Source organism: Sparus aurata, chromosome 14 (genome assembly GCF_900880675.1).
Source record: "Sparus aurata chromosome 14, fSpaAur1.1, whole genome shotgun sequence".
Lineage (NCBI taxonomy): Eukaryota > Metazoa > Chordata > Actinopteri > Spariformes > Sparidae > Sparus > Sparus aurata.
Genome location: NC_044200.1, coordinates 15,004,560 through 15,020,251, shown reverse-complemented (window position 1 = coordinate 15,020,251; position 15,692 = coordinate 15,004,560). Strand labels below are relative to the sequence as shown.

Genomic DNA, 15,692 nt, shown 5'->3' with positions numbered 1-15,692 from the left:
GCTGTCAACCTGGTTCATTATTCTTGCAGAACACAATAAAGGATTATTTTGCATGGCATGGTTTGCCTTTTATAGTAGCTTCCTTGCACGGTAAAGGTCAGGGGACCGTTGGACTGAACACCCAAGGAACGTGCAATAACAAACAAGGTTTCAGTTTTTCTGGAGTGTGGGTTTATATTTATAAGGATGCAGAAAAATAACCCCAAAAAAGAGTCTTACAGGTCAGAGTATAACAAGACCATATCTACCAGGTTTGACAGTAAGCTGGTTTCCAAAAGGCTCCTGTCTTTAAAGCCACACCAGACATAAAAAATAAAAAATAAAAAACACTAAGATCTGTTAACACACTAACCAGATCAGCATCACAACTGATTCCCAAACTAAAATGACTGTGGGGAGGGGGGAGAGGAGACTACAAGGGCAGGCAATACTCAAAACTGAATGCTTTTTGTCTGTCTGGGATGATGATGATGATGACAGCTCGAGTTGGAGGATCCAAGCAGTTTATGAGCCACTTTAAGCGATTTCTTAATGCGCTGCACTTCGATGCGGCTCCCCAGTAAAATAGCCTATTAAAGCTGATCATGAAGGCATGTCTGCCATCAAAATGGTCTCTTTTTGTGGTATTTGCCTGTGAGAGAGTTTTCCCCCTTCAGTAAAATGACAACAATGATTCATCCTATCCATATGCAAATAGACGGAAATCTAGATAAAAATGCAGCAGACGTCTTTACGCTTGGGTCCTGTGTCTGCATGACAGACCCTTAGGTTTACAAAAGGTGGGATTTGGTACAGCCTTTGCTCCCTTTCCTTTAGACAGTCCAGATGTACTTGAGGACTCAGACCAAACAGGACTCAGATTTATACCCCAAAAGGAGGCTCAGTGTTAAATAAATCTAACTTGCAATAGTGAGAAGGCAGATGACTTGGCATGGATGAAAAGCAGATTTACAATGGCCTCAAAGGAGACAGTGATCAACACTATACTCAAAATGTACATTGTTCAAGGGCAGCACACAATTGCTCCAAATCCCTTTGGCACCATTTGGCTCCACTGATAACCATAAAGAGAGAGAAAAGGAGAGGCTGAGACACAGATGTGTTCAAGTAGACGAGGCCCAACAGGGCTGGCCTAATCACAAGATTAGCCATTTTAATTTAGATTATTCGAGACTTGTTGGCATGTAACGCCCGCTGTTGCTTTGACTCATACAAAGGCATAGTGAGAACATCAAAAAGATGAGAGAGTGACATGCTGTTTTCCAGTGGCGCTTTATTAAACCCAACAGCTGGGGAAAACGCTTGGAGTAGACACAGCCCCCTCTGAAGGAGACAAATGGGAAAAGGTCACTCATTTGGCACCTGATCACATATGTTTAAGGGAGGTTACATAAAGGCAGACTAACAGTTATCAACTCGAAAGATTATGATACAGATCTTGGCATTTGACTTGGTGGAGGTTCTACAGCCTCCAGAGGGTGGCAAAATGGCTAAAAAAAAGAAATGGAATGATGTTCTCTGGCATAACATTTAAGTTTTAGTGAACCAAAGCAAAATTAACACATAAATCATTAGTTTATTGGAGTCCTGTACAATTTCTCACACTTTAAATTTCAAGGTTCAAAATACTTTCTTATTTCTTTCTCCAAAATATCTTTCTCCATATCTAGAAGTCACTTGCTCTGTGAGTCAAAGCCATATGTTAACATGTCGCAGTCTGACATTTTACTACCACAGATGTTCAGGAGTAAATTTTCATCTCCCGTACTCATGAGAGCATAAAGAAGAGATCCCAGGGCGACAATCAATCTATAATGACCTTAGGCCTTGTCATAACATTGTCATAGTGTCCAACCAACACAAGGGTCCACTGTCCACGAGTAATAAAAGCCGACACCATCTCAATTTCTTCAATTATGTACACACGGATCCACACCACCTCTGGCAGTGCAGTAGCAACATTAATACCACATTACAACTGCATTTTGGAGACATTATGAATAAGCAGTGATTCACAGCAGCTGCATTCATTACACAAACGTGATTAAAGTGGCAGAGCCCTCGGGCGTCCGGGGAACTAATGATCCCACTCTGCCTTTTGTTATTCACGTTGGCTGAGGGCGCGCCGCTAAGCAGCAGCCCTGGGTGTCTGCTCGCACCGAGTGAGGCCTCATTAATAACAGACCATTCACAAACCCTGCGTTCATACTCGGCACCCGGCCGTGGGTAAATGAAAGACACGGAGCCCCCCGGATGCCCGGGTATACCCCTGGCGCAGATGGGTCTGCTCGCTCTCCTGCATGATGATGCTGATGTCCACTTGTGTGTGTGACAAGCTGACATATGTTAGCAGACATTCATCGCTGGCTGTTAAATTGCCCCTCTTTGGATGCTCTTTTCAGCCCGATCGGCGCACTTTCCCTCCAGAGACTGGCAATGTACATATTTACATAATGCTCTAATGCAATAAAACAAATGAATACAGTGCTGTGTGTGTGCTAGGAGAGGGGCTTGGTCAGAGAATTATAGAAAATAGACCAGCCCACGCTATTTGTACATTGCAGTTAAAGTATAAGGCTGCCTCAAAACCATTTAACACAGACATTAGGTTTGTTTTCGAAGAATCAGAATTGGAGGGACATGACGAAGTAAATAGTAGAATTTAGATAGAATAAAATACAATATTACAGTAATCCCACAAAATAGTAAGCAGCCCATTTATAATGACTGTACTACCACAGCTCTTGCTACCAAGGATGCAGCGAATAACAGACTTCACTATTTGTAACCTTGAAGGCTCAGCTACACCAAATGATCTTGCTTTCACTCTAAAAAAGCTGACATTATGATACAATATTTTCAATGAACAACAGTGAGGGAAGTTAAACAAATACAACTGGAACAAAGATATCAGGTGTGCCGACCTCAAAATGCAGCAACAAGTTCAGGCAAGCAAAGTTAAATAAGCTGTCACACTAGCAACACAATGGCAGAGGACTCAACCCTGACCCTGAAGCTGTGTTTCCACCCCAAAAATGCATTAAAGAAAAAACAAATGAACATTTTGTCATTATCTTCTCACCCTCAAGCTGATGGAAAGTTGGAAAGTTTTGCATAACAAAACATTTCTGGGGCTTCAAAGCAAAAACCAGCGTATCAGCATTCTCCTAATCAACTGACATAGATGAGGTCCAGTAACGGAGACGCAATGCAGCTGTTTCTATACATTTTAAAACAAGTCCCCATCTGCTTAAGTTGTTAAGAAGAATGGTGCAACGCTGCTATGCTGTAAAGCTCGAGAAATGTTTTGTGAACTACAAAACTTAATTTGATATTCCATTGGCATGGGGGTAATAGATAGTGATTGTTTTTTCATTTTTGGGTGAACCTGACGAATATCCAAGCTGCAAAACTTGCAGGAAAAAAGCTGGTGCTAAAGGGCCAAACATCATGAATTTTCATTATTCTTATTCATCACTTCGTACTGTATAATTCGGTTACTGTATTATTTCTGTTTTTTAGAAGACAAAAAGCTGTTGCAAATTACAATAAAACCTAAATTAAAATGAGTCATGTTTTTATCATTTCACAGAGCCTTAGTGTTGTGAAATAAATTAATGGATTATAATCATAAACTAACATTTTAACTTGTCGTCGGACTGTACTTGCACGATCAAAATCTAGAGTCGTTGCATCCCTACTTGCTATGTTATAAGACTTAAAGGGACTCACTTTAGACTCAACCTATAAGTACATATAGTGCTATGATATGCATTTTCATAGCCATTCAAACTTCCTGAGCTAGATATACCCCCTGTACTTTCTGCCCATCAGATAGATTCTGGATCACCCCTGCTGCTGACCATGCACTAAATTATTCAGTTGAAAATAAGTCCACATTAAAAATGCATCGACTCGCAAGAGTAAGACACTGTAGAACAAACTCCGGTGCTAAACATGTATGAAGGGGATCAATGCATAAGAGTTTTTTGTCATTTGCAATGCAAATTCTGATCAAGCGCTTTTAGACTATAGGTGACAGTGATACGTATAGTGTATAATGAATTTCAATCGAGCACAAAGTGTGAATCCATATTAGAAGGAGAAAGAGTGAGGTTATCAAAACACACAGTATTTCTTTAGGTGAAAGTAATTTGTCCTTGAATGTAGGTAGCTGTACAAACAGCACACATTTTCTTTAGATGCATATATGAGTATGTATTTAGAAATGTCTATAGACAAACAGAGGCTGAGAAATGTACTTAGGGTTTTGTATGTTTTTGAATAGCAATACAGACACAAAAATCTTTAAAAATAATTAAAATGCCGTACTGTAATTGAATAGACATGCAAGTAATGATGATTTTCGAATGAAAACTTGATGCCAAAGTGTGTCAGAGTTTGTTTAGAGGTCTTATTATGATCATGCCAAGAAAAAAAAGGTATTTTAGTTGTTTTCCAGAGAGTGCCTTAAACTTTGCTTGTGATTTTTATATCTACATTTACTTTGCACCTAAAATAAATTCAATTGCAGCCAAGGAAGCAATCCTCCCCTTACATGTTTATCTAATAGAACAGAATGTATTTCAAAAACTGAAAATTATTACTCTCACTCCAGAAACTTTTCGGGCGTAGAGCTACACAAGGTAATGAGACACATTCTCACGGACATATGTGTGCAACACATGCAATTAACATAAAAACGCCAACAAAAAACTGACCAACCAATTTTCTCAACTATCTAGACTCCTATCTGGCATATAATAGGGACTTTGGCAGATGAACCACCTCCAGACAACATCACAAAAAAACATTGTCGGTAATGATGATACAATTAGAAGGTTTGTTTTTGATTTTTGTTCGTTTGGTGTCTGGTTTAAATGATCCAGCCAATTAGGCTGCAGGTTGTACAATGCTGCCAATCTGGCCATTGCTAACTGGCACAGGGCTGCTGAAATACAAAAAGTGGCACGACTGCATCATATATCATTGTGTGGCTTGTTGTCACTTTCTACTAGCTTCTCATATGTGTTCTGTTTCCATCCCATGCTGCTCCTCCCAACACACACACACACACACACACACACACACACACACACACACACACACACACACACACACACACACACACACACACACCTGTCTCACTTACTAGGTCATCAACCTAGTAATCACTGCCCTGTTCCAAGTGTCTCTCCACCTACACCTCATCCCCTAGTTAGTTTAGTAACATAAAGTAGGATATCTAAAAAGTGGAGAAACGGTAGCAAATATGATTTTATAAATAAGGAAATACAAAATACCAATATCAAAACAACCAGTTGTTTCAAGAATATGACTACACATTAATAGGGATGTATGAACCATCTCTGAAGGTTGCTGACATGCCTGGTCTCTGACTTTGTGGACTCTGGACCTTCAGACCTCCCATGGACCTGTGGGGGGTGAGCAGAGGGGGACTCAGCAGCTTATTAAGCCAGGTTTAATGGCCTTGACCCTGGCCCACAACCCTGAAGAAGAGTCCTGGAGGAAGAAAGGTCAAAGTTCGTATAATATTACAGAGGAAGAGAAACTCAGAGGTAAGGGATGCTTGGCACAGTTCCATCTGCGCATCGACTAAAAAACAGATGGGATTCTGTTAACCAAGACTTTTCCCAAGTTTCTCCCCTTGAAAATGTGCTAAAGCTTGCATCCAAAGCAAGCCAAGTTTGAAAGTACCACATTCTGTGACCTTAGCCCACTGAAAGGCAATTACAATTTCATTTGTTTTTAATGTTTCTTGTTTTGTAAAGGCACAAGGATGTTGGAAGCGAGAGGGGTGACAAAAGGTTCTTGGCCAGATTCAAAGCCAGAGCGCGAGGTTACGCTGTATGCATTTCAGGCTTTCAGGCAGCCAGACAATTATATATTTTAGATGACACATTAATGTACTCCACTTAGCCTATATTACTGTCACTGAATTTGACATTCAAGAAATGTATGAGCATTTACAATTTAATAACTGCAAACTGTGAGCCATTTTTCTGCATGCAGCTTTCATAATCGGAAATCTGTAGGAATTAATCTGTGGAGGTACAGATTTATTGATTGCTGCACAGTGTATCAAGTAGGCTTGTCCTATATAATATCCCATTCATTCTTTGATATAAATTGTTTTCATAAAGAATTGTGTTAAAAGATGGGATTCATAAAGTGACAGAACACTCCCATATCGCCCTTCCTGATCATCTATTCCCTGGTTGACTCTCTGTTTCCTTCAATCCCTCTCTCCTCCACTTGCTTCCCTCCCTCACTTTGCAATCACAGACGCCACCGTTTCCTTCTCCCCTCTTCAGAGGTGTTACGGACGACTGGAACGGAGAGTACAAGCAAAGCAATAAGGCCTGTTGTGAAACGGCCATGGGATCAATGGGGGTTTTGAGGAGGCAGAGCACGTAGCCACAGCTGGTCAATTAGAGAAAGGACAGCACAAGCACACACACATTTACACACAGTGAAAGTGGCTGGCCTTTAAAAACAGAGTTACTTTTCGCCCCTCGTCAGCTCTTTTTCTTCGGCTTCAAATGGATCAGCATCAGGGAATCTTGGCCGAGATAATGCCATTGGTTGTGGTGTGAAGCAGACCTGACTGTAAGGACAAACGGCTTGGGAGATACTTTAAACACAAGAAAGGGCTGAACTGCATGGTGACACATCTTGTCTTTACTGTGGGCTGCACACATGTTCATTGAGAATCTAAGCATGTTTTATGGCACTGTTTCACTCTACAAGCACCCAACAGGAGAACAGCAGCCGCTGAATTAGCAATGGAAGAAAAAAAACTCAAAACAGTACTGAGTCAGAACTTAATGAAGCTCATTAAGCCAAACAGAAAACAGTGTACCATTAAGTATGAGAGAGTGACTCAATAGCGTCAAAATATTCTTCGTAGCATTAGCCATGGGTTATTTGAGTTAAAATAGGTGAATCTATTACCGTGTTTTTTATTACTGCTTGGCAAGGGAATTAAGGTCATGGTGTTAGTGCAGTTGTAACTAACAGAATGTCACGCTGAGTATTTGTAGCGCAAATGGAATATCAACTAGGCTTATCAGACTCTTGCAGCAAATGGAAAATCAAACTGGTTGGGTTGGAAACATATTGCTAAAGCTTAAGAGACTCTTGATATCTTCTGATTATACAGATGTGATGCCAGGCGGCACGTGTAAAGTCAGAAACAATAGCTAACTGAAATATGGATAAAGACACAAACCTGAACCTGTTTTCAGGTGAAAGCATTGACTGCATAAATAGCAGACAGAGCTTCCAGGACTGGGAGGTGAAGCACTTCCTCAGGTTCCCTCCCACCTCCAACACCTCTTGTCTAAGTTTAGTCACTTCTGGCTCCAATAAACAAAGATGGTGATGGCCATCATGCAAAAATCAAGGCTTCAGAACCACATTTTGTCAGTGACAATAATTTTTTCTCATTCAGTTTCTCTTTCAAACCCAACGCCAACTCAATGACGATCAAGTGCTGCTTGAACACAGACAGCTACAAATGTACATACACTGCCACTCCATCATGTGCCATAGCATTGCGCTGGAAATGGGTAAAATGGGTGTGTCTACTTGGATGTCAAGTTTCGATCACTGCCGCGATCACGATACAGCCAAATCAACTACCGCAGTCATTTGACCTGATTAAACCCTTTCCTGCTGAGGTCAAAACCCAGATGTTACAGGGGATTTTTTATGTCCAGTGTGAAAGGGGGATTGTTGTCAGTCCTTGCAGCTGACTTGCCACCTTTCCTGAGAGCTAGCAGAGGCTTTTACAAGGTGTCTTGCCACCCTCAGCCTAGCAACACTAGCTGACAATTTCTGCTTTGCTCATGGTGTTCAATCTTGCGGTAAATGACTGAGCTTGCAAGATGTACAGTAGCCTGGCTTTTACGAGGCTACACTCCCCTCTCGGGCAGGTGTTAAAACAAGCATTTGTGGCACAACACATGCCGACAGGGGCCCAATTATCTTGGTCACAGCAATCAGCATGTGTGAAGAGACATCAAAGTGCACCTGCGATACATCTTTTTTTATGTCAAAGTATGAAAATTCATGACAATGATATTTTCCCTCCATGAATCTCTGTTGTCCTTCTATTCACCTCACATAGCTCTTGTCCTGGATGTTCACAATAACTTGTGCTAATGCATAATACTGTAGTAATGAGTCTATAAACAGGTTAATTGGCACCGGAACAGCAGGAAAAGAGACAGACAGTTGACAGAGAGACAGCTCACTGATTGTTGTTTCACTCTGTGTTCCCTTTACAATTTCTGCTTGTTTTCCCCTTTATCTTGCCCTTTATTATCATCCTCTCTACACTCTTGTTTCTATTGACAACAGGCTGTGTTTGGAGAATAAAGGAAAAGCCTTGACTTGATTATCTGTAATGAAAACACTGCTCTCCGTTCTCTATTCCCAACTCATATACTGGCTGGTGGCTGACTCGCTCACTCTCAAACTCTTGCATTTATTCAGTTTTGAACCTTTGTATTCATCTTGTATTTACTCAAACACTGCTGATAGTGAAAGGACAGATAAAACTTTACAAGACAGCACAGAGGGAGAGTGGAGGAGAGCAAGATGGTTGGCTTGAGAATGAAACATGAAGAAACGTGTGTTGCAGCAGGTAAACAGAAAAACTACAACCTAAATATGGAATTCACATCAGCTGCCTCGCTTTTATATATGTGAGACACTCTAAATGCTCTCAATCTATTCACATTCCCTCCCAGCTGAATGGTAACTTACAGAAAAGTAACACTTCCAATGCAATATCCAGCTAAATTGCAAAAAAAAAGGATTCCTTGCAAACAACATCCTTCACCTAATCCTCCAGGGAGTGGGATCTAGGAGGAATGCAGGAGCGGCTACTTCTGACACTGCTGGTGACAGGAGTGCTGTGAAGTTGTGTGATCACCTGGAAACCTTTGGCTGCGACATCAAAGCCGGCGACTGAGGTTGTATCAATGTATTTACGCCTACTCGCCTCGAAATTTCTCACGCTTTATTTAGTCAATCAAACCACTTCTCCCACTTGCTTCTGGAGTCTTCGTGTTGTCTCAGAAACAGGTTTTATGACAGTTGGTAAAGCCCATAGGTGTCATTCGCACTGGGAGTGGTGGGGGCATGTTCCAAAAAAGTATGGTGCACCATGAAATGTGAACTAGCAAATGAAAACAACTGACTAACATGAACTGGGGCTTTCTACAGTAGATGTAATATTTGCATTGGTTGGCAAAATGTGAAATATTTAACAGTCTATGCTTAAGCAAGCAATTGGGGGACTTAGGAAACACTTTCATCACAACGTAGTTTTTTCAGGAGATGTTCGTTTACACAACTCTGCAGCAACTAGCTTCTTAAACCAGCCAATCACAGGTAAGCAAATGGTGGTACAAAGTGCTTAAAAGTACAAAATGTGTTGTTCAACTGCAGCTTTTTTGGATTTAGCATACATTTGAGCAAACAATTGGAGGACAACACTTTTTCGAACTTTGGTGTCAGCTCTAAAAACCTGTGGTACACAGAGATCCCTCTGCTCTTTAGTCAACAGTCAAATTTGACTTCCTGTAACCCAATTTTCAGTCAAGTGAAAAATCTTATTTGAGTCAAAGAAATAGGAAAAATCACTTATGAGTTAAGAAAGGAGGATGAATTTTAAAGAAACTGCAGTAAATCTTTCTACTTCTCTTTTATTCCTGTCAATAATGAAAAACGCATGAATGTGGCAGGATGAATAAAGAATGATAACTTGTCATGTAAAAACTCATATTTCAGTCCAAACTGAGTCAGTGTTGTTGCTCTCACAGTATGTACAGTTAGGCAATGTATTCTGTTACCTCCAAGGTTACACTGGATGCATCCTTTCATTTATTTATTGCAAACACAAAACGACTTCACTTTCTGCAACTGAAAGTACATTCAACTGCAAAATACGCCCGAAGTTCGATATCCTCCGCAGAAAGATAACATAGCGTGGGATCTTGGATTAATTTTGCCCCAAGCTACTAGATGGAAGTAATCTCTGAATGTTCTCAGAGTGAAATATGAATGAACGTGTCATATCATTCAGTGGGCATGACTGTGCAGAGCAGCAAGAAAGTTTCTACAGCGGTTGAGTTTTGGTTCATTGCATGGTGTTGTAGTGCCCCCTGCTGATCATGCAGAATATTTCACCTGTCATACCCCATGTGCAGTGTGCACTGCTGGATAGTCCAACAACAACCTTGGGAAAAGGAATATACAGTACTTGATAATGAAAGAAATTAACGGCAGGCACGAATTACTGAAGGAGCGCTGAGTATGCCGGTTACTGTTAACATATACACTTTGACTATGCACCCTACTGGCTATAGATTTAAGCAGTTGACTCTTTTAATCTCATCTGGGTGAAATCATTCAGACAAATAAGTGTACAAGCATACAACTTCCTGATGTAACAATGTTGAGGTAGCCCTAAAGGGCATTTAGATTGTTTAGCATTTAGATTGTTTTGGTGTGAGTTACCTATAACAGAAATAAATTCATCAGCACTGACAAGAAAGCGCATTTTTCGGATTAAGAGCAGCAGACTTTGGGATGATCACTGCCCACGGCATCTTTTGACTGTCTAACCTCACCAGTCGGACAGGTTTAGAGAGGAGAGGGGAGAGATCCAGGATGGACAGGCTGCTCCTGGCTACTGTCTTATCACTGATGCTTGGTCACACTTGTTCACTCTCGGTCGAAGAGGATGGAAAGTGTTCCCTAGATGTTAAACTTTTAATGTGAAGATGCTGACGATATTTTCACCACTGCTGCAGTTTACATTCAGTTCTATGTTTGTGTAGCATGAATGAGTTTATGAACTTTGATTTCAATATGCAGCCCTGTGTTGTATAATGAAAAATAAATCGCACTGAACCTTGAATGCAACTCCTTGGCGGCCGGCAGCAAAACAAGATGGTGGTACTCATGAGAAAGAGAAACGGCATGCATGGAGCCGCCATTAATTTTCTAGCTGTCAAAAACTTTTTAAAAAGAGGCTGAAGGTGATAAAAACATATTAAAGGATGTGTATCGGATTAAAGATGAACTGAGAACCCAGGAGACATAACACAGATGGAATTTCAAACTTTCAAATTAATGTACCGCAAGGCAAACACCTGCAGCTCCAAATGGTAGCAACACTTCTGAAGTTTTAACTTTAAAATTCAGTACTCGTGAAATGAGACATCTGTGAGTGGTTTCACAACATGCCCATATTTACCAACTCAGTCGGTCCATGCTGCTTTATATTGATGGGACAGATAAAAGCAAAATATCTAACTTAATATTTCTGACCCCCTTTTCAACTTGTTGCTTCATAGGATTTGTAGATCTAACCATGTAGAACTTCATTTAAAGGGATATTCCGATGTAAGTTTAATCCATGGTCTAAATCACCGTGAAACTGTGTTACACTCCCTCTCGAGAGATCAAGTTAGCAGACCGCTAATTTACGGAGTTTTATCAACCCCAGAAACGACCGCACGACAACAATACACTACAGTAAATGGATCCAAATATAAATTGCCACCAAAAAGCCACAAATAATGCTCAGAACAGCACCAAACTTCAGCAACAGTACAAATAGGGTCTCAGCACATAGTCCAGGGCATCTAACCCACGCTAGCTTAGCTGGATTTCTATTGGGAAGCTAAAAACAGAGTTCAACTCTCCTCCATCAGCTTCCGGGTCGGGGAAGTCCAGACGCGACGATTAATGAGTGTGATTAGAAATGCTCAATTCCGTTCTTTTCCCTGTCCGCTCTCGATAATAACTGTTATAAACTGGCAGGTAAGACACATATGAACTTTGATTGCTTTTCCATGGAGTCATAATCATACATTTCCATCCATGAGCTGCGGAACTCTACTGCACTCGGTAATCGAGTCGTAGGGACATCCCGTCAACAGGAAGCTGCTGCAGAAGAGTGGTAAATTTTGTCAGCTTTTCAGTAGAAATCCAGCTAAGCTAGCGGAAGTTAGATGCCCCAGACTATGTGCTGAGACCCTATTTGTACTGTTGCTGAATTTTGGTGCTGTTCTGAGCATTATTTGTGACTTTTTGGTGGCGGTTTATATTTTGACCCATTTACTGCAATGTATTGTTGTCGAGCGGTCGTTTCTGAGGTTGATGAAACTCAGTAAATTAGCGGTCTGCTAACTTGATCTCTCGAGAGGGAGTCTAACACAGTTTCACGGTGATTTAGACCATGGATTAAATTTACATCGGAATATCCCTTTAAGAAAACAGAATAAATATATGTGGTTTGAGGGAAGATGAATACTTCATTTGGGGATTTTAAAATGTTTATATTTTTACCTACATTTTGTCTGGGCGCAGCTTTAAAAGTAACAAGTCAACAAGACAGAGGGGTTTGTATTGTGGAGGTGTTACATACAGTAGGTATGGGAACACTAGAAAATAATTTTCTACTCCGTCCCCACCGCCTTCATTCTCTTGACCTCTCTCCAAGCCTTGCGACGGTCCACACAATTACCTTCAATTATCCTCACTTCCACCTCACCAATTACATCCATTATTGATTCCACACCCTCAGGCTGTAAGCCTTATCTATACCCAACCACAGTCCAAGGAGGAGAAAGCAGAATAGGAGCAAATAATAGGACCATGGTTCATTAACACTCTCCACTTTTCACTCCATCTACGTCACACCACCATCTACCTAACAGAAATGGTTTTCCATAGCAGTGCCCTTGAGAAATACATTAACAAATGCAAAATCAGCACTTTTTAAGCAGCTGAAACTCTGCTAAGGTTATCTATAGACCAGAACGCAAGACAGTTACCAACACATTTAGTCTTAATGATAACCAGTCAGAAAGATATAAAGGCGGATAAAGGCGGAACAAAAAAATAAAATCCAAAAATGGAAATGAATCTTAAACTCCTAACCATAGACATGATAGTTTCTTATTCATGTAGCATTAGGATACGGCATACCAATAATATAATCCTGTCTCCAGATGTTGAAAGCGGACACAGAGGGATTACAGTGAGAAAGCATTGTATGAAGGTCAGCCACACAGTATGGAAGCTGTAAAATGTGGAGTCACACTCTGCGGATTTCCTGCCAGATTTCTGAATATGATACTTGCTGACATTTAGTGAGATACAAACATAAGCTGCTGTCACCACACACTAATGTAAAACATCCATCATCTTGAATACACGCCAGGGCACCTGCGGAGAGCTGCATCAATGACGCCTCACTGCCATCTCCTGTTACAACAAACTTGAGGGGCTGACTTCCAAGTGGGATTTGTGATGCAACGCTGCCCCCTTGAGGTGGGTTTCAGGTTGTGGCTGCTGGTCCGAGATGTGTTATCTGAACTGCACAACCCCTAATGAAGTTTATACTACAGCAGGAATACAGTACAAAGAAAAGCTGTGAAATCATCAGAAACTTACATTTTTATCCTTTCAGTCAACGTTTCCACTGAACGTGTCACCTTGAAGCATAACCAAAGGTTGCTTAGCACACCTTATGTCCTTTAAACCTTTTGAGTACCTTTTGAGTACAAAATGAGTGAGGTTTACAGCATTAGGGCAAAATGTAAATATATGGTTCTGCCATCAATAATGATCATAATGACCCATGTCAGGTTTGATTCAGTCTTTCATGAACACTGAAACAGATAAACATTCAGTCTAGATGGTGTGATGCAATAGATATTATTGAAATCTCAATTTAATATGACCAAGTGCAATATCAAAATCACAGGAGAATCACAGAAGATTCAGAAGAAATCAGAGATTTCCCGACCTATAAATCATATTCTCCAGACGGAAGGGGACATCTTTGTTTAAAACAAATTCCAGTAATTATCATATCATCATTTTTAATTTCTTTTCAGTGAAAATAAAGTGTAACAAATTACCATTCCTACTAAATCTGATTCACATTTCAATTGCAATATCTGTCAAAATAATCACAACATGATCATTTTTTTGTACATCGTTCTGCCCTAGTTACAGGAATGAGATAAGACTGATACCATCCAAATTAATTAGTAACATATTTGGATATCAAACCCTTTTTAGCTGTAAATTAAGAGAAAATTAGGACACTTGGCCAACAAACTAAAAGCCTGGTCAACTTTCATATTAGTTTCTGTAAGTTTACTCTCATATAAACTCAGATGCCAGTTTATTGGGTAGACCTAGTTAAAACCAATGTAGTCTATTGCAAAACTCATTCATTAAATCCAACCACTGGCAAGGTTATAATGTTCAGTTTTGTTTGAAACTGTTAGAGAGGCGATGATTCAAATTGAGGATCTCTTTAAAGGCTGGAGTTTATGCCTCTAATTAGGCCAAATTGTGATGCATTATACTGACTGGTGTTCCTATTATTGGGTTCACGACATTTATATCAGTGAGTAAGGGCTAAACGACAGATACACCTCTTTGTATAAAGCACCACAAGTTGTAACCAACAATACTTCAGATGCAAACCTTCATGGAGGCAGAATTGACTGCAGGACTCTTTTGTTTGTTGCACCAGGTTTACCTAGGTGTACTTTTTTGCTAGCACCTCGTTAAAAATAAATAGGCTAGCTGTTAATTAGTTATAAACATAGGTCCCACGAGACAGAATTCAATGTTGTACAGATTCATTCCTTATCATAAATGTGTCATAGTCTATATATTGACTCTGAATAATGCTTTTAAACAACAACAACAAAAATATAATGATGTCACCTACTAACCTGTTTGGGGAATGAACAGGTCCATGTTGAACGTGTGCCTAATTGTTGCTAATTGGGGTAACATTAGCTTGCTTTGGACTCACGTCACTTGTTCGTTGTTGGCAGTGTCGTTTCCCACAATAAGATAGTAACTTTTTTTTTTAACACTAATTAATCTCAACAATGTCCTTTCTGAGTTGTTTTCATAGTATGGTGAGCAAATAACTTCATAACAGCGACGGTTCAATCAAGGATGAGTTCAACAAACTGCCTGCATCAGATCACAGTTGAAGGGGGCGTGGTTTGCCTGGGCTAATGTGGCTTTCAGGAACTGTGGGAAATATTAAGCACGATTAAGGAGGCACGAATGACAGATGTGGATTGAATAAAAAAGCTACAATCGCTGTGACTGCAAAGGGGAAGCGTAAGATACCTTAAGTTACCTAATGTGAAGTGTAGACGATGCAAATGTGGACTCTTTGTCAGCAAATGTTGTCAAGGTAATTTATTTCAGGTTTGGGTACAACGTTTCCTTTTTAATGTTTTCATTTCATAATGTAAACCATGTAATAATATAATTTAGTATTAAAAACATGCTTTGCACAACATTTGTGGTTCGTATTTTCGATGCACTTTTTTTAATCTAAATTTCATTACGCTTTAATTGATTAATAATGTACTGGTTTTGCGATAACTGCAAATACTTTATACTAATTGTTCATAATGCCCCTAAAGATGTGTAACTATGAGCATAAAAAAAAAAAAAGGAAACCAAAACTTTTATTACGTATATTTTCACATATAAAAACAACCAATACACAATACATTAAACAATAACCGCCGACAGTTTTGCTTTTGCGCTTGTCTTTAGGTCAAACGCGCCTCCAAATGCAGGTCTGAACGTAAGAATTG

General features: G+C 40.0%; 1 long non-coding RNA gene across 1 annotated transcript in view; it reads right to left on the bottom strand.

The window, feature by feature from the left end:
• Positions 1-15,072, bottom strand: part of LOC115595378 (uncharacterized) — an 89,793-nt gene extending 74,721 nt beyond the window's left edge. The window contains exon 1 of the long non-coding RNA XR_003986693.1: positions 14,802-15,072. This is a non-coding gene — a long non-coding RNA (uncharacterized LOC115595378). The remainder of the gene's footprint in view (positions 1-14,801) is intronic.
• Between the last annotated feature and the right edge of the window lie 620 nt (positions 15,073-15,692).